General features: G+C 33.1%; 1 protein-coding gene across 9 annotated transcripts in view; it reads left to right on the forward strand.

Moving 5' to 3' along the window:
- Positions 1–20233, forward strand: part of LOC118198476 (plexin-A2-like) — a 1098378-nt gene that overhangs the window by 700136 nt on the left and 378009 nt on the right. For 4 of the 9 annotated variants that reach the window (XM_085827537.1, XM_085827535.1, XM_085827543.1 and 1 more), the window contains one exon: positions 19051–19095. The exons of the other annotated variants lie outside the window; for them this stretch is intronic. The gene's annotated coding sequence lies outside the window, so the exon portion shown is untranslated. The remainder of the gene's footprint in view (positions 1–19050; positions 19096–20233) is intronic. 9 annotated transcript variants of the gene reach the window in all.

Consider the following 20233-nt stretch of genomic DNA (forward strand, 5'->3'; position numbering starts at 1 on the left):
GCAACTGTCCTTTGACTTCGAAGATTTTTTTTTTTAACATTAAATTTCTTACCTTTTTCCTTTGGGTATGTATTTTGAATAATTTTTCCACTGAAATCCAAACTTGGGCATTTTTTCATTTCCCCCCTTTCGTATTGACAATATTATCTATCGTTATAGGTACCGAAAAATTATCGCTTTCACAGCATATTTTAATAATTAAATATGAGTAATTTTCTTTGGAAAGAGTAGAAACATAGCCTTCCATCCACTGCTTCTTGAAAAGCTCCATTTTGCATAAAAACAAAATTGCCGAGTGGCAGACGATAATCTACATTTTCAAAAATGTAGTTGCAGTTAAGAAAATTTTTCCAATTAAGCGATTTTTTTATACCAAACTAAATTCGTGTAAAAAATGTGCGAATAGCCTAATAATAAAATATCACTTTCAATATTTAGTAAAATATCAATTTCTCATGGCGAATTTTTGTATTTCGAGCCCACCAGTGCCTTAGGCGTTCAGCAGTTCGACCTGGCTTTGACCGTTTCCGTTCCGACCCGTCTTTGACCGGCTTTGAATGCCAGCAAACAGGCTGACTGCATAAGTTTTTTTTTTTTTTTTAATTATTTAACGTAAGTACGAGCGAATTTTCTTAAAAAAATTCCTTCACAGAAAAGGCATCCCTTCGCTATGACAAGTTGCCTTCGCAAGTTTTGCCACAATCCGAACAATTTATCCATAATCCATCTTTTAATTTAATTTAAAAAATAAATTTTTTACTAATCTGGTTTCGATTTCTCAGATTATCTTCTCTGTTTTTAAATTTTCGTAATTCTTGATCTCTCTGACTTTGTGGATATTACTTAAGTGTTCTTTTAAACATCTTAATAACATAAGATTTAAGTCGGTCATCTACTGTATGCTTTCTATTGTCTTCGTTTGTGATATTATTCGTAAACATCCATGCTTGACCTTGACGACCTTTAGCGTGAAAGTGTCCCGTCCCTTTCCCTCCCAAAATTGTGTTTAATCGAAACAACGAGAGCTTAACACAGGTAACTGCAAAATTTCTATAAATTTTATCTTTACAACAGAAAAGTTTTTTATGTAATGCAACTTTTGATTTCGCAGATTCAATTTGCCTCTTTTTGAAAACTGCTTCTTACTGTGCCCGAAATAGTTTATATTAGACGGTTAATTTCATGTATGTGTTTGTGTACCACAATAACGATGATATGTCTTTTAAATGTGGGCTTCTTAGCATAAGATTTAAGTCAGTCATCTACTATAAGCTTCTTAACGCACAGAACGTTTGGCAAATTCGTAAAAAGATACGTCACTTTTCTTAATTCCTTTCTACACCTCATCGGCAGTTTTTGTATCTGCTGTGTCTCTAAAACAGTCTTTGTTAATTTACGAAACATTAATTTGTATTTTTTACCTATGTCCATTCCGATGTTTAGAGACATACGAATTTATTTGTATTTCTTCACTGCAGAAAAGCAGTTTCTGTAAATATGCGATGCTTAATAAAATCTGTGGATTCCATTTATTATTCAGAAAAATCACTACGGGGAAAAATTTCGCAGTTCAGGTGTAATGATTTTGCATGTGCATTTTTGAAGTTTATTTGCCCCTGTATTTGAAACTTTACTGCATTGTTTATTTGCCCTTGTATTTGAAACTTTTCTGCATTAGTGTGGTGTCGGCAGAGAAGTTCACTAACAGGCTCCAGTCGGGCAAAATTTTTACAGCTGCCGAAATAGAGTTCCGCGTGTGTCCTTGTGCGACCTCCACGTTACCAAATAGTTTAATTTCCACTCTTCCGCCGTGCTTTAAGCCCTTCCTTACGCCCCAGCAATTCAAAACTGATAGGTGTTTAACCGCCGCGGGAACCATTTTAATTCACGCGGGCTGTGGGGCGGAACTCGGTTACGGCCCGATTCCGGTGTAATTACAAATACGAGAATGTGAAATTTATGAGCCAGGGTCGACGCTTCTTGAATACAAATGACTTCATTTTGGGATGTCGAGTCTTCTCCTTTTTATTGTACTCACCCCCCTCCATCCTCCTGGCGGTTTTAAAAGAGAAACGGTCGCTTACTGTCTTCTCTAATTGTTGCCACAATAAGTGGGAAATAAATCGAGCGTAGAATTTTTAAGAAGTCGCTTTGAGAATTCATATCTTTGGACTGTTTACTTTTGTCGTTCTTGACATCCTCTAACGTGTGAAGGATTAGATGAATTTGGATAAATAAATGTATGGAGGCCTTCTGAAAGTTGAAAATGTTATTGAATTGCCAAGAATGCGAAGTTCTTGAGAAGCTACAGAAGTTACACGTCACCAAAAAAATTCTTCTGAATACTTTTTTAATCCATTTTACAATGCATTTTGGAAGGAAAGAGTTTTTTATTCTATCCAGATGTCACGCAAAAACATCGTTGAAAGGAATTCGAAAGCGGTCAAAATGGATATTTTCGTTGAAATATGACACCCGAAATTTTCTACGATTACAAAATTTCATATAAAGAAGTAAAACGTTAGGCCAGATTTTTCTGAAATTTTGTACAAGTATGTAAAATACACATAAGCAATTCATGCAAAATAATCCTCATATGAAACAAAACTCATATGTAGGAGTGTATTATTACACTTTTGAAATAACGTTAATGAATTCTAAATGAGTCGCATAATTAATAGAATTTATTTTTGAACATTTTCAAAGTGAAAGATAGCTAACAGTGTACTTGTATTTATTTAACAATCTATACTTGTTGTATAGGTACTTGAGAAGTTCAAATTACAACAGTTGTTTACGACTACCTTTTATTTTTCATACAGGTCACTGAAAAATATCCATTTTAGTCATTTAAAAAAAAATCTGAAAGGTGTCAGATTGTAAATTACGTTTAAAGGGGCTTTTTTTTAACATTCTGTGTGTTAGCTTTATTTATTAAATATCATGTTCTTCGCACTCAAACCATAAAATTCAGTTCAAGAGCAATATCGCACGTGTCTTTAGAATTTCCGATACACAGTCTCATGGGCTGGAGATAAAAATGTTTTTTTTTCCGTAAAATGTTGCCATTGCTCGCTTTGAAATCCTTGAGTTTGTTAATCAGAAATTCGTTAAAGTCTTACAAAATATGAAGTGGATATTAAGACAAATTCTAAATTTCAAATTTGTGCTTCCACATGCCCATATTCGCAGTAGGAAAATTGGATGGCTCTAGGAACCGTTATTTTATCACAATGCGATACATTTGCACAGATTCTTCATCATTTAATTTCTTCAAAAATAATACAGGGTGATAATATTTGATGGCAACGGTTTAAAAAGAAAAACAGACATTCAAAATGATTCGACGCAAAATCGCAAAACGAAAACAATAGTCTCTCAGAGACAAAGCCCCTTTGGACTAATAATAATTATTTGCCAATGTACTTCGTCTATTGTTATTTGTGCAATTACGAGCACTAAGCATTAAATATTTTATGTGTCTGAAGTAATTTACTTCGAAGCACAAGAGAAGAAATATCTGATGTAAAGAGCACAAGACCTGAAAATTCGTGCATCATCATTGGTGACCGTGAGCTGAGTAAAATTTTATTATTCTTATCTTTGCAACACTTCGATGTTTTTACTACTAACATCCTTATTTAGGTGTTGTTTTATACAGTACGTAAATATTAACAGCCAAGAAATAATTAGAACTGTTTGTTGAGATTTAAGTGCAAACTTAATCTAGAATTAAATTTGAACTTTTTATCTAATAATAACCGAAAAAAAATTTTTGGATGGTCGTAGATAATTTATTTATAATATATGCAGGATGTTAAAAATTATTCTTTTCCTTTTCGTAAAGCAGCTTTACGATTAATTTTTTATTTATTTATGCTTTATTCTTTTGCTACACAGAATGTAAAACCGTTGTGTATAATTCAATATAATTTATGTGTTATGTAAATAGGAGGATTTTTTTAAATTATTTTTTGCGATTGAAAGTAGGCAACATGTGACAGTTTATGAGCTTATCATCTGTAAGACAAAAAAGTTATAGTTTTTATTCGTAACATAGTTTGCATGTGCTGAGGAAGGAAAGAACTTGAATAAATTATGGAAATATATCTGTTCAAAAATGCAAAATAGAATGTTGAACAAAAGAATGTAATTCATTGAAGAAACTCCAAGACACGAGAAAATGCAAAAATGTTTGGCAAGAAAATAATATATCAGCTATGATTTGGGTTATTTATATTATTATTATTAAAAATATATAAAGAGGTACTACATTATATTAGTAACCCTACATTCCTTTGCTGGCAGGTCATATGAAACTCGATTTGTCTATTTCTGATGCAGTTTCTTATCATCTGAGTGGCTGAAGAAATATCTGATGTAATAGACTGGTAAACATAATATACATTGTTAAATACAGGTACACTGTTAGCTATCTTTCACTTTGAAAATGTTCGAAAATAAATTCTATTAATTATGCGACTCATTTAGAATTCATTAACGTTATTTCAAAAGTGTCATAATACACTCTACATATGAGTTTTGTTTCATATGAGAATTATTTTGCATGAATTGCTTATGTGTATTATACATACTTGTGCAAAATTTCACAAAAATCTGGCCTAACGTTTTACTTCTTTATATGAAATTTTGTAATCCTAGAAAATTTCGGGTGTCATATTTCAACGAAAATATCCATTTTGACCGCTTTCGAATTCCTTTCAACGATATTTTTGCGTGACATCTGGATAGAATAAAAAACTCTTTCCTTCCAAAATGGATTGTAAAAAGTATTCAGAAGAATTTCTTTGGTGACGTGTGTACGTACATATCACGACGTTGAAATTTTGTATATGGGTTGCTTATCACGACGTTGAAATTATGTATATGGGTTGTTATAACATGTGGTTGTGCATCTCCCCTTTTTGTTTGCAATCGGCCGCACCCAAACGTATATAAAAATGTACCCGGCTCGGTGATTCAATTTATTATATGTTGGTAAATTGTGCATTTTTTGTTTTAAAAGTTATTGAATGGTGTTGTTCTTATGTTTCAGTTAAGATTTTTATCTCTTTAGTTAATCTACATGCAGTAGTAGTAGAATTATGAACAACTTAAAAGTTGTTTAAGTGGTACTAAGCCTAAAGAGTCTTTTAGTTGTTTACATTCGAAACTCTTATAGTGAATTGAGTCATTTAGTGCAACAACCTCAGTGTCTTTTTGCCGAGTTCGACCAAAAATAAGTAAACATTTAGTTTTGTGCACCGAAAGTCTGTGTTCCTTCCTGCTGGCCGAATTGCTTATTTTTGCATAGAAAGTCTAATTTTCATTGTAAAAAATTACTTAATGAATTGTTTCTAAGTGTATTTGGTGTTTTATGTTTTTGTGTATTTTGTAATTTTTTAATGAAGGTATTTTGAGATTTTACTTATTTTTGCCTTGCCGCGAAGTGAGAACTAAACTGATTGAATGAGAAATGTATCTCGAACGAAACTCGGGGAAATAATTTTTAATGAAATGCCGCAAAAAAATGTGTATAATTTAATAGGCCATACAAGGAAGTTATGTGGTGTCTACTGGAGACTTTTTTTGAGGAAGGGGCAGCCTTCTATTAATTTCCTTCAATGTTGATGCATTTCGCTAACAAAGGGCTCTAATTACTACGTATATCGATCAGTTTGGAAGTTTAGTTAAATATTCCCTTTCCTCCTCTTCCTATAATAAATTATATTAATTTATTAGAGTGATAAATCAGTATATGTAAATTTTCTTGGCTGTAGTCTCGGTGGTGTGAATAAAAACGCTAATGAAGGATGATGATGACAGTTATCTTTTCGCCTCTTGCTATTCTGAAGCTTATTTCTGTTTTATCAGTTCTTAAACTAAAGAAAAAAAACCCCAGTGTTTGATTTTGCTGATATTTATACTAAAGTTTGTAATACCAGACCAACGTCTTAATCTGAGTGTATCACTGTAAAAAAGCTACTTACAGAACTCATTCTTGAACCAAAACTTGAAATATCCAATTAGATTTGATAATATTAAACATTAAGAATTTTCTGGCTGTTGTTCGTAGCGCCTGAGTGTACAGTCATGCACCATTTTCCTGTCTTCTCTTTTAATTCCTTCTTGCTGACGTTTGGCGTCCGTCAAATGAATTTGTTAGTGCTGTTGGAAGACATGGATATCTGATTCTGTTTTCCTCTCTGGATACCCATCAAGTATCGTCTGTTCCCTACTGAATAACAGATGAACCAATCATTCGTCTGTAAATGTTTCTGTGGTCGTTTCTTGCTTCCAACCGTGTTGTGCTCATCAAGATTTCCGTGGTCTTATGGTTTCTCCGAGTTGAAGTCTTGGAGCTCCTCTCGAGGGAGGTGCCAGCGTTGATAGGATGGGAGGGAAGCATAGCGAAGGGGACTGGCTCTGCCCTCAGGGGGTTGGTTGATGGAGGATGGTGGGGATCATTGAAGCTATATTAGTTTTCTTCTCTGTAGGTTATTGTGCTGTCTCATATAGTGTGTGGCCTTAACTTATTAGATTCGGAAGACCGTAATAGCGGCATGGGAACATATTCTTTATTTTTATTTATTTATCGAAAGACTTAGTCAGTAATATCTTATATTTATAGAAGGAAGAAGAAAGGGAATCATGAAAGTTTCATTGGAATCTTTATTATCGTAGTTAAACCCGACCTGGTCCTGAATGCATATCATGTGCATGTCCAAAGAGGACTCTGTAGACTTTCTATATTTGGATTTGGAGTCAGGGTTAAAAACAAACCTTTAAATGAAGTTTTTGAGTAGTTTTTGATAAGCGTAGTTGGATCAAAAACAATTGTTGAATTTTTAACTATTCGAAAGTTTATTAGTCCAAAGGGAGTTTTGTCCGTGAGAGACTATTGTTTTCGTTTAGCGATTTTGCGTCGAATCACTCTGAATGTTCGTTTCACTTTTCAAATTGTTGCCATCAAATATTATCGCCCTGTACTATATTTGAGGAAATTAAAACATGAAGAATCTGTATAAATGTATGTATGTTTCTCGTATTGTGATAAAACAACGGTACCTAGAGCCATCCAATTTTGAATAACATAATCCTACTGCGAAAAGGGGCATCTGGAAGCACAAATTTGAAATTTGTTTTATGATCGATTTCATATTTCGTAAAACTTTAACGCATTTTTGATTAACAAACTCAAGGATTTCAAAACGAGCAATGGCAACATTGTACAGAAAAAACATTTTTATCTCCCGCTGGTAAGACTGTGTATCGAATATTCTAAAGATAGGCTAAATTTAAAATTATTTTGCGATGTTGCTCTTGAAGTGAATTTTATGGTTTAAGTGCAATGAACATGATATTTAATAAATATAGGTAACACTCAAAACGTTAAAAAAAACGCCCCTTTGGATGTAATTTAAAATCTGAAACCTTCCAGATTTTCTTTTCTTTCTTTATTTTTTATTTTTATTTATTTATTTTTCATTTGTTATGTTCTGAGATATTTATTACCTTGTATGGTTCATTTTATCACATCCTAACCCGGTATTTCAAGTCACATTACTTTTCCATCAAGCCTCGTTTCATTTCCCTGCCAGAATGTAAATTTCCAGCGCGCGTGATATTTAGATGAGATAGGATGAGGGAAGTATTTAAAGGAAGGTTTCGGAGGGTGAAATCAGAGCGTGTTCTGCCTGCTTCAGATCCACGTTACTAATTTTGATCTTTTAGCTAGTTCACGTAACTAATTTTGATCTTAGTATGAGTTTAGCAATCGGTAGTATTCTGCGGCGTTATTTCATATTTTGAGTTCAGTTGAATTGTTTCATGTTTTCTTAATTTTTTTTTTTTCCCCCGAAGCGATTTATTAGTTATTTTGTTCTCTGATTCGATTAGCTGCAAAATTACACGTAATTTGCACTGGTTTTTTTCTTAGCTCTGCGAATTCACTAATAAAGTGCGTAGTTCGGTCTTTGAAGATCCTATCCAGATATGAATTTCTGAAATATTTGGATTATTTCTTATTAGTATGGCTTACATTAGTCAAGTAAGGCGGATCTTGAAATTCACATCAAGAAACATGAAATGTATATTTATAAAAAAATATGAATTATCAGTATTGCTTTGAAAATTTATACTTTCCATGTCTCTGCTGTCAAAATTATTCAAAGAATAAAATTAAAAAAAAAAAAAAAAAAAAAAAAAATTAGTGGGCCTACCAGCAATAAAGTCGCTGAACACTGGTAGTTCGGTCCGAGGTTGAAGTCCCGCAAACGGACGTTTTCGTGGTATTCCCTATATGTAACGTGTATACCATCCAGTTCTCCGTAGAAAGACCTCCACGAAGGCATCCCTCCCTTTCGGCAGATAGTCCTCGAGTGCTTTGCCGTAAATGAATAAACCAAACCTATCTTCATTTCGTGAATTAAATTTCCTGAATGCTTTCACAGCCTTAAAAATGATTTCTTAATGATCCAAATTTTAATACTTGTTTACTCTGTAAAAGATTTATTTCTTGATTCCTTTCTCATTCATTTTTTCTTTAACAGGCGCGTTTGGTATTTCGTTCTTTTTTGTTTTAACAAAACTTCTTTTCCCATTCTTTCTTTTCTTTGGCGCATGATTCAGTATCCTTTTATTGTCTTACGAGAACGTGTGGTCTGATGTTCTAAACGCGTTCTGTACATTTTATTTATTTTGCTCCATTTCTCGTTCTCTTTTGAATTAAGTTGAAATTCAACCTTAAGAAATATATTTTATTTAATATATGGATGTAGAATCTTAAACAGATGTCTTGAATTTAAGAAATCAAAAATTACGTTAATTTTAAATAATGAGTACAAATTACACATATATATATGTAATAATACAATTCCATAGTCAAGAATACACTTAAAATTCTAATTTTATGTTCTTTTTCATTTTTAATGGCGACGTTCTCTTATTTGAAAGTACGTGGAATTAAATCCACAGCCCCGTAGTCAAGTTGTTTTTCCCGCCTTTTCTACACGTACAGTTATAGAATGTTCTCGAGATATTTAAAGCGAACTGGAATGGCTGACGTCATTTCTTGGAAGCTCCGCCTTTCCAGAGGATATAAAAAGACTCGCAAAATAATATCGGGAGCTTTTTCTTAAATGTCACGATGCAGTAAACTTCATACAAAAAGTTATTAGTAATTCTTTTTATTTACTCTGGATATCTGATTTTGTAACTGCTATTTCTCCTGAATAATAATAAATGGATCCTATATTTTAAAACTATCGTCTGATAATTTAAGCTACGACTAAAGCTGGTACATCACATAATATATGTCTTTCTTTTGCATGATTGTTTCCAAATGCATGTATTTTTAAATATCCAGTAGAAAATGAAATTTCTACTAAAAAAAAACACGCCCTTATGCCTTTGGGCATAATATAAAATCTAAAAGCTTGTAAGGTTTATCCTACATTTTCTAAGCGGTAAAGTCGCTGAACACTGGTAGTTCGGTCCGAGGTTCGAATCCCGCGAACGGGCTAGCTGCATGGGTGTTTTCGTGGTTTTCCCCATGCATAACGTGTATACGAGCCAGTTTCCCTTAGAAAGTCCTCCGTGAAGGCATCCCTCCTCTAAGGCAGATAGCCCTAGCGTGCTTTGCCATAATTAAATACACCAAACTCACACACCAATAAAAATGTATTACATATATATATATATATATAAATGACAATAAAATATTCCAATCTCTTAAAAACAATGACATAAGAAATACGATGAAAAATTGTTGCCAAACCCATATTTCTCAAAGAATGAAACTATTCAAAATGATGCGATTTCATCAAAAATCTATCAACAACAATAAGACAGGAAAATTGTTGCCAAAATCACGTTTTTAAAGATGGGAGAAGTGTACTTGGAAGCTTCATTTAAAAATTTTTTAAAAATACGAAATATCATCATTTTTCCAAAATTCTTTTTGTAAAAGCAGTGGCAAGGATGAAAGTTTAACGTGTCCAAAAATCAAAGAAAAACAAGCTATACATTTTTAAAAATAAACTTTTTAGAAAAAAAATCCCGTTGAAAAGGTGTTAAGTTCCCTTTGTTAAATAAATTCGTATTTAATCCATTTATTGAAACACGAAATTTATTTTAAGTTCGTAAAATAGCTAAGTGCCTACGATTCATGACGAAGTGAAAAGGGAGTGTGTAGAGTAAAATCTCGCTTTCCTATAGCCCATTGTATGTCAAAATGACGCGGTTTCGTCACAAAATCTAAAATTAAAAAAATTCCAATTCGAATTTCGAAAAAAATCTCTTCGAGGTGCACTGGCTCTTGTCTAGATGCACCTACGTACCAAATTTCGTAACCATGGGTCTATTAGCTTACGCGCAAGCGCGAACGAAAGACACATGCACAGACAGACTCTTTCTTTTATTATATGTAGAGATTGGAATTCTTAGTTTGTGTTTCCTTTTGTCTGACCTCATGTAGCTGATTTAAAATTTAAACTTGATTGTAAGTCATAGTCTTAAATGGAAATCTCGTTCATAGTAGTTATGTGCTTTATCATAACTACCATTTCTATTATTGCATAAAATTAAGTATTCGAGTTTCAGTCGGAGTACGTGTGATTATGCATAAAGTCCATTTACCTTTATGCGTCATCTAAAGAAACCCTAACCGAGGAAGGAACTCATTTATTTTATCGTGTGCATCACCGCATCGCCATCGTATTCTCTGGGCATGTATCCGTTATATGATACTGCCGCTCTCTCCCGCAAAAGACAACTTTTAATGTATCCTCCTTTCCGTTCCACCCTTCTTTTCAACAAGTCTCTATAAGGGTCTGTCATCAGATCCATCCATCCATCCATACTCTCTCCTAGATGATAGGATCGGAATGAAGATGGGGTCGAACCCCCTACCCCTTGGGACACTCCCTCGGTGGGGAAATAGAAGTCATATTACTTTCATGCCGGCATCTAAGTGGTATTTTGTCTTCTCTTTGTTGTTAGGCTTGTCTTGTGTGCGCTTGTATATGTGATTCTGCGCCTGTGATTGTAAAAATACGCCGGGTAACATGCTGTTGTGTGTGGTATGTCTTGGGATTTACGTAATTGGATTTGGCGGTATTCTTTTGTTCGTGTCGCCCGCCGCTGAATCATGAAGTTCGTTTGAAGGAGGAAAAAAAAACCTGTTGCTAAGGTGTGCTGCCTTAAATGCTAGTTTTACTATGAGTTGGAACACTGAAACGAGTATTTTTACATTCCGCGAAGAATGAAAATTTTCGCACCTTTGTTAGTTGTCACTTTAAATATATTTAATTAATTCTGCCAGTTCATTTTAAAAGTGCTGACGTAGTTAACTTGTCTGCAGCTGAGGAACTTTAAATTGATTTTTGGTTTGACTTAAATGTCAAACCAAAAACCTGCCCACTTTTCTTGACAGCTATCGGTAATATGTTGACAGCTACCGGTTGCGCAAATGAATTGCATGAAATGAAATAACATTTATGAGGAAAGGACGAGAATTTTTATTAGCCCAAAGAGGCTGTAACCCAGAAGGGCTACTAGTTTCAAAACGTTCTTATCTCAATTTAATTTGCTTTTCCACAACTATTCGCTGATTCTTCCATCTGTCACTTTTTCATTCAAGGCAATTTCTTCCGTCTATCACTTTTTCATTCACAATATTTCAAATTTCTTTTCAAAATTTTAATTTTACCTTTTCGGTTTTCATAAAATATAATTTTCATTTTACCTTTTGGTTTTCTTAAATTAATTTGTAGAGACATCAGGTTATTTCGAAGCGCCGGGACTTGAACCACGGACCTATGGAATATGCGCCGAGTGTGTAAATCGTTACACCACGAAGGCATGCTAAGAAGGCGATGGAGAAATACCTTATAAATTTTATTAATTTTTACTTTCTTCATTTTCCTGTTAGTGCTTTGTAGATTGGAATTTATGTAGCCTTCACATTGTATTTTTTAGTTCTCTTTATTGGCATTCTTAATTTTTGCGTTATTGGAATTTTAGATAGGCGTATTTCTATTTCATGCGTTTGATTATGTTTAATTAAATCATTGCAGCCTAGAAGCAGTATTCTTAAATAGTCCTTCTTTCTTTTATGTATATATTTGTAATAATAAAATTCCATAGTCAAGAATACACTTAAAATTCTAACTATAATTTCTTTTCATTTTTAATGGCGACGGTCTCTTATTTGAAAGAACGTGGAATTAAATCCACAGCCCCGTAGTCAAGTTGTTTTCCTCCATTTTTCTACACGTACAGTTATAGAGTGTTCTGAAAATATTTAAAGCGAACTGGATTGGCTGACGTCATTTCTTTGAAGCTCCCCCTTTACAGAGGCTATAAAAGGACTCGCAGAGGAATATCGGGGGCCTTTTTCTTAAATATAACGATGCAGTAAACTTCATACAAAAAGCTATTAGTAATTCTTTTTTATTTACTCCGGAGATGTGATTTTGTAACTGCTATTTCTCCTGACCAATAATAAATGGATCCTGTTTTTTAAACTTATCGTCTGATAATTTAAGCTACGACTACATTTATGATTCTTCACCATTCTATTTATTCCGGACAAAAGCTGGTACATCACACACACACACACACACACACACATATATATATATGTGTGTGTGTGTATATATATATGTGTGTGTGTGTATATATATATGTGTGTGTGTGTGTGATAATATGGCAGGCATTTCTGTAGCAGAGTGATAAAGCTGAATCCAATTATGACACAAAAATGATTTATCTTTTATTTGCATATCTTTATTTCATTCGAATGGCAGATTTCAGACTAACTTCTCCAAATTACATATTCCATAATGATTTAAACTAAGTGCGATGAAATTTATGCTTTCTACGTCATAACTTTCTAACAAAGGAAAGATGGCATAAGCAGTAGCGAGATACGTAGCGCAATATTTCAATTCCGTTTGGATTAAGTCTTTTCACTAAAGTTTTATAATTTCACTTAACCTTTTGAATTCTTTGGATAAAGTTCTCTTTGTTTAAAAGTAAAATTTTGATTTGAATTTTCCTCTAAAGTATTTTATTATTTCACTTACGTTTTCAATTCTTTGAATAGAGTTAGTTGCCTTTATTTAAAAGTAAAAAATTTTCGTTAGAAGTTGCTTTGTTTTTCCTTGCTTTGGAGAGGGGCTAGAATTTTCTATAATTAAAATACATTGAAATGGTTCATCGGCTAATTCTGGATTTAATAAAAAAAATATAAATAAATAAATAAATAAAAATTATGTAAGAGAGAGATTTCAATTGATTTCAGTGTTCCTCCTCCTGACGCAGTGGCATTGAAGTTGATTAATTCCTCTTCTATTTTGTTCTTTTTTCTTTAAATTTCATTGATTTTTTGAATTGGAGTATTGCTTGTTTGAAGTGCTTTGTTTTTTTAACATTTTCCCCCCATTTATAGGATTATTTGAAATTTATTACTTATAAATTAAAATTTTTGGTCTTTGTGGAAAATTGGATCTAATTTTTTTTTTATTTTATGTCTTTACTAATAATTTTTCAGCAGCTTAAGGCGCGAAAATATTATATTATGCTCTTTAAAGGAAAGTTTTGTAATTATATATACATAATTATAAAACAATTCTTTTGAAAACAAAACACAGACACAGCCCAGTATTTTCGCGCATTAAGTTGCAGAAAAATAATCATTAAAGACAAAAGTAAGAAATTTAGAACTAACATTTCACAAAGACCAGAAATTGAAATTCATAATTAATAAATTTCAAATCATCATATAAATGCAAAAAAAGAACTTTAAAATGTTAAAACCAAAACATTTCAAACAAGCAAAACCCCACTTCAAAAAATTAATGAAATGTAAAGAAAAAAGGAACAAAAACAGAAGAGGAATTCAATCAACCTGAATGTCACTTCATCAGGGAGGAACTTTGAAATTAATTGAATTCTCTCTTCTACAAAAATCCTTGCTTTTCTCTATCTGAAATCAGTCGATGAACCATTTCAACGTAGTTTAATTATAATTATAATAGGTCACCCGAAAATTCTGGCCCTTCCCAAAAGCAAGGAAAAGACAAAGTAAATTATATATATATATATATGTGTGTGTGATGTACCAGCTTTTGTCCAGAATAAAAGATTCGTGAAGAATCATAAATTGTAGTCGTAGCTTAAATTATCAGATGATAAGTTTAAAAAACAGGATCCATTTATCATTATTCAGGAGAAATAGCTGTTACAAAATCAGATATCCGGAGTAAATAAAAAGAATTACTAATAACTTTTTGTATGAAGTTTACTGCATCGTGACATTTAAAAAAAGCCCCCGATATTCTTTTGCGAGTCCTTTTATAGCCTCTGGAAAGGCGGAGCTTCAAAGAAATGACGTCAGCCTCGTCAGCCAATCCAGTTCGCTTTAAATATCTCCAGAACATTTTATAACTGTACGTGTAGAAAAGGCGGGAAAAACAACTTGACTACGGGGCTGTGGATTTAATTCCACGTACTTTTAAATAAGAGAACGTAGCCATTAAAAATAAAAAGAACATACAGTTAGAATTTTAAGTGTATTCTTGATTATGGAGTTTTATTATTACAAATATATATATATATATAAATAATATATATATATATATCTACAAAGCTGTTAGTTAAATTTAAAGCTCCGAAATTTTTATGAACTTAGCCGTTTAAACTCAAAACCGCCCCTCGAATTTCGATGCGTATGCTTGTGATAAAATTACTATAGTGATGATGTTCGGGTGCCATCTGGATACTTTTATCAAATCATATAATATTTCTTTTATATTGCAGGAAGTAATACGCATTATCATTTTTATATAGTCTCGTGATCCTTTTTGTAATCGCCTTCTTTAAATTTTACGGAGAAGACTCATGCTAAATATTTGTCTTTTTATTACCGATTGTGCAGTTTTGATGGAGAAATTATTTTTGTTAATGTTTCCGACAAGAATGGTCATGTATTCGAGACCATAGGAAAACGTGCGCGAGTCAAATCAACGACAGACACGCCCCATGTTGTGTAATTACGCTAGCAGACTTTGCTGCAAAACGTAATCATAATTTAACCCTGCGGAAAATTTACTCCGCCAGTAGTGCTTGCATCTCGTCCAGAATTTCGTCGTTGCTTAATTAAACGACGCGTTCCTCTGCGCTTGGTAGATGTCGAGATGGCGAGACTTTATTGCCGTCGCGGGAGATCGCTTGCTGGCTGATGTAGTCACGATTTCATATTTTTTCGATGTAAATAGTGGTGGTAAAGATGTGTGATCAACGGTATTTTAAAACATGGCCGTATCACACGGAATCCTTTATGGCATATGATAGTAAACCTTAAAAAAGCATCAATGAATTTAAGAGCTGAAATAACGATATTCACATGTGTTCTCTTTGTTTCAAAATTGCCTGATTTCTGTGAACATTGGTTGCTGTTTAATTCTTCTTGTTATATTTGAAGTCTTTTGGCAACACTGTACGAAATAAAGCATTTTTGTCTGCAACTTGCGAGAATGTCTGTGTGAAAATCTAAAGATGAACGATTGTTAACCAGTTAACTGTGGCGCTCTCGTTAAGAGTGAGTTTCGCTGGTAAGATATTGGATGAAAAAAGATGGGTTTATTTTATAAAATTGAAACTTTTGTTACTAATATTTACTTATTTGGTTAACATAAACATATATTACATACATATTAAACTAATAACGCAATAAATTAAATTCAATATTATACATATAAAACTAAGAACTTAAATTCCTGCTGTGGAGTGATATTCAGCGAAACGGGGTTACTATTCACAATGGGACTTTGCAAATCGAATACCAGTAACGCGATTCCTTCCTGATCCTACGTTTCTAGCAATGCGAACACCTTCGCGTAGGGTTTTTTTTTATGTTCCGAGTATACAATCCGGAACATGATTCCCGCCTAAATGGCTTATATTAGGTCTAAATGGCCTAGTTTGCGTCGATTTCTTTCGATTGGATACGTCGCAAAAGTGTCTTCAATAAATTTGAGCAAAACGTTGATACGCGATTATGTTCCATTATTTTTTTTATATAATATGAATGCATTCAGACACAGGATGTCTAAGAAAAGGAGAAATATCTTTTTGTAGTACTTTTTGAGTCGTTTTCTTGCTGTGGAGTACGCTATGATAATTCCATCGCTCATATCCACTCCACCCATTTTTTATTATAATCAATCACTAGCTCCGGTTTCTTTTTCTCCGGTTATTTTTCTTTTCTCTGTTTCCATTACGTTGTCATTATGTACAGTACTTACTAAATAAACGTCCCTCTTATCTTTCCATTTCATTATACGCATGACGAGTATACTCGTCAATACACAAAACCGTGCCGCTTCTCCATGACGAGTATACTCGTCAATCATAGTAACTGGTTAACCCCTTAACTGCCCCGGGCGTATATATACGCCTTGCTCAGCCGATGCGTTAACTGCCCCAGATGCGCAGCCGATGCGTTGACTTTGCGAATAATTTTAGGTGTAGCAACGCAAAGCAAATGATAGCAGTTTGGAAGGACGTATATATACGCCTGGGGCAGTTAACGCATCGGCTGAGCAAGGCGTATATATACGCCCGCGGCAGTTAAGGGGTTAAGTATTTTTAGCTCAAAGGAGCGTTATCTAATGCTCTCGAAACGGGTATGTGTGTGTAAAGGAAAAAAACGCCTTTGGGCGTAATATGGAATCTGAAAGTTTTCAGACTTTTTTAAGTATTTATTTATTGAAACTGCAGTATCTCTTGGTATAAAATTTGTAGTTTTTACGGATATGAGTGCCTTACGACAAAAACTGACTGGGATACTTAATTTCAAAATTTGCAATTTTTTGTGTCGTTTCCAACTTGCCTTGAAGGTCGGTAATATGTTTGAAAGGTGAATCGACATATAAAGTTTTCAACGCAAAATGCCAAAATTATAAGCCCTTTTGTGCTAACAAAATGCAGGAAAAAGTGTATACAGTTTAATAAGCCTTTCATGGAGGTCATGTAGCGTCCACGACAGTTTTTTTTATGAAAGAAAATATATTCATTTTTTCGGAAATGTTCTTTGCCATAACATAATTTTAATTCTGGATAAAGGCGTATATAATTGTTTCTTAACTTGTCTGAGAGATTCCAATAAATAAAATGCAATAAGTCGTTAAAGTGTGATTACTTTTTAATTTAAATATGCACGCAATAAGCTAATTTATTGGAAGTCATGAATTTTCTGTATAGAGTAAATTAAATGAACATTTTTAAAGTTACCGAATTAGCCACGAGGTCAGTTTTTCCAACTCTAAAAATTCCTTTACATTTAAAAAAAGACTTGTTATCAATCATAATTAGGATAGAATATTGTGAAGTTTTGACGCTTGTTAGATTGACTCCAAGAAAGGACTTATAGTATTGACTCCAAAAGAGAGGACTTATAGTTCATGAAACAAATCACATGATTATTTTCGTATTCTAAACAACCGAAGGTGCTTCTGAAGAACGAAGGCTGTGTTGTGATTTTGAAATGCACGTGCCTTTCAGAATTAAAATCAGTACCAGGCAAAAATTGAATTTCCCTTTTTTGGATAATAAGTTAGCGCGAAATCCTTGTATCTGATACATCTGCATTTGCAGTGTTTTGTAGCCCAAAGCCCAAAAAGGCAATTAATTTGGTTTTGGCATTTTGCGTTGATTTATTTTCTACGTTGATTCACTTTTCAAACTGTTGTCACCAAATATTATCGCCCTGTATTATATTTAAAGAAATTAAATAATGACGAATCTGCATAAATGTATGTATGTTTCTCGCATTGTGATAAAGCAGCGGTACCTAGAGCCATCCAATTTGAAATAGCGTAATCCTCCACTGAATATTGGCATCTGGAAGCCCTAATTTGGAATTTGTTTTATCCTATTTATATTTTGTTAGACATTAAAAAATTTTTGATTAATAAATTCAGCGATTTCAAAGCGAGGAATGGCAACACTGTACGGTGAAAACAAACATTTTTATCTCCAGGGCGCGAGACTGTGTATCGAAAATTCTAAAGGTATGGTCATTTTAAATTTATTTTGCGATTTTGGTGCTGAATTGAGTTTTATGGTTTTAATGTGAAGAACATGATATTTAATAAGTAAAGGTAACATACAAAACGTTAAACGAACACCCCCTTTGGGCGTAATGTAAATTCTGAAAGCTTTCAGACTTTTTTCTCCCCTTACTTTTCCTTTCTGAAATAGGGAAATGTATATGACTTACATAACGTCATGAAACTTTACTAGCCCAACATCAATCGAATTTTCAGCGGATTCGCGAGAGAACGCAACTTCTATGTTTCGAACACCCCACCCAACAATAGAACTACGCGTAGTGGCTTTCTCCGTAGGGCGGCACCGTGTCTGACTCCCATGGCAACGGGTTCGGAATCGACTGTCGCCATATTTACGGCCGACATGTGACAAATTGGCCATGGAGCTGTTGCCACACTAGTGAAACTAATTAGTAAAAATGTTTTTCCGTGTGGTGCGGCTGCATGCTAGGTGGAATAATGTATAGGATAAGGTTTTTTCCCTTTTTTCCTTGCGGTAACTTTTGTCGTTTTTGATACAAATGGTCGTTGTTGTGGCATATGTCGATTTTCTCAAACTTTTATTTATTTATTATTTTTTTTTTTTTTTATTCTGCACGTTTCTTCTCTCTCCCGCAAGTCTTGAGTTTTTTTTTTCTTTCCTTTTTTTATTCTTCGCCTGATTGACTGCTTGAAACGAGAACATCCGGGTCTTTGGAGAAGACATAAAGAGGAATGGGTGGTCATTATGTCGCGTCTTTAATCGTGTTTTTCGTTTTTCATTTTCTTTTACCATCTATACGGGGAGGCGTTTTATTGTTGAAATGAAAATAAAATTCTGTTTTTATGTTTGATTCGTATATGTTTTATGTATTTTCATACTGTTTTGCAAGTGTGCAATTAGCAATTTTTTTCTTAACGCATTTCTTATTCTTTTTTTATTTTTTTATTTCAGGTGAGTTGTTTTATCCTTGCTGTGTTGTTCTCAACGCGTGACTTGGTAACGTAGTGTTTATGATCTTCCTTTTTTATGATCTGTGCTAGTTACAATGTTTGTGTAATATCCTGTCCATTTAAAGAAAAAATGCTAAAAACGCTACGTAGGTTTTTGTGTTTAACTAATCTGAGTTTAAATAAATATAGTTTCTGTACTTCAGATATAAAGCAAAGCTTCAGTATTAAATATACAGTTCTCTTTGTTTAATGAAATACCAAAATGGCGCATTAAATTATCAGTTAGAAGCATCTTTTGAGTGAAGAATGTTTACTAAATTAATAAAAACCTTGCCCTACTGTGTTCCAATTTTTGCGATTCGAAGTCGCGTTCTATAAAATATTGCATTTATTTTTCTTGAATTATTTTTCTTTATTTATTTTTAAGCTTAAATTTAAAAATGGGTTTTACTTTTTACGTTAATTATTCATAATGTTTTCCACATTGAAAAGTGTTTTGCAGTTTTATACGGAACGCAATAAGAAATACAGTAGTGTATATCAGGATATTAAATTTTTGTAATAATTAGGAATGCTCTGAATTTTTAATTTTTGATGTTATGCAAAACGTATGCATATCCTTTTATCGGAACGTCGATGTAATGTTATTCTTTCATAGTACGTCGGATATTATGCGTATGTTTAGGGGCTGTTAGCTGTTGCCATAAATTTTGGCACTTATTAATCTTTCCTATGCATAATATTTTAAGGATATTCCGAAACATTTTTAATGGAGGATAAATTGAGCTATCTGCTTAGGATCTATTTTGAATCCACGTAGACTGTTCAGTAAGACTTAGAATTTTTTCATTTTCTTTTCTAAAAACTTTAGTCTTTATGGTAGTTAGAAATTGTGTTCTGCATTAGTGAACCGATATATAAATTAATTATCTACTGGTTACAAAAGTAGATATCATTTACAAAAGAGTATTATTAGTTGATGATGCATTGTGTCCAAAAAGCACGTTACCTAACCAAAAAGATTTAATTTGTATCCTTAAGGGAATTAAATTTTAAAAAAATACAAAACTTCAAATTTAATATGTCCTTACGGAAAAATTCTCAATTAGCAAAATATGGCCTATATATTAATAAGGTCATTACAAATAAAAGGGTAGCGTGTAAAATGTGACTTTTTCTTTTTA

Source organism: Stegodyphus dumicola, chromosome 12 (genome assembly GCF_044657685.1).
Source record: "Stegodyphus dumicola isolate Sdum_Otavi_A_Nest chromosome 12, ASM4465768v1".
NCBI classification, from domain to species: Eukaryota; Metazoa; Arthropoda; class Arachnida; order Araneae; family Eresidae; genus Stegodyphus; species Stegodyphus dumicola.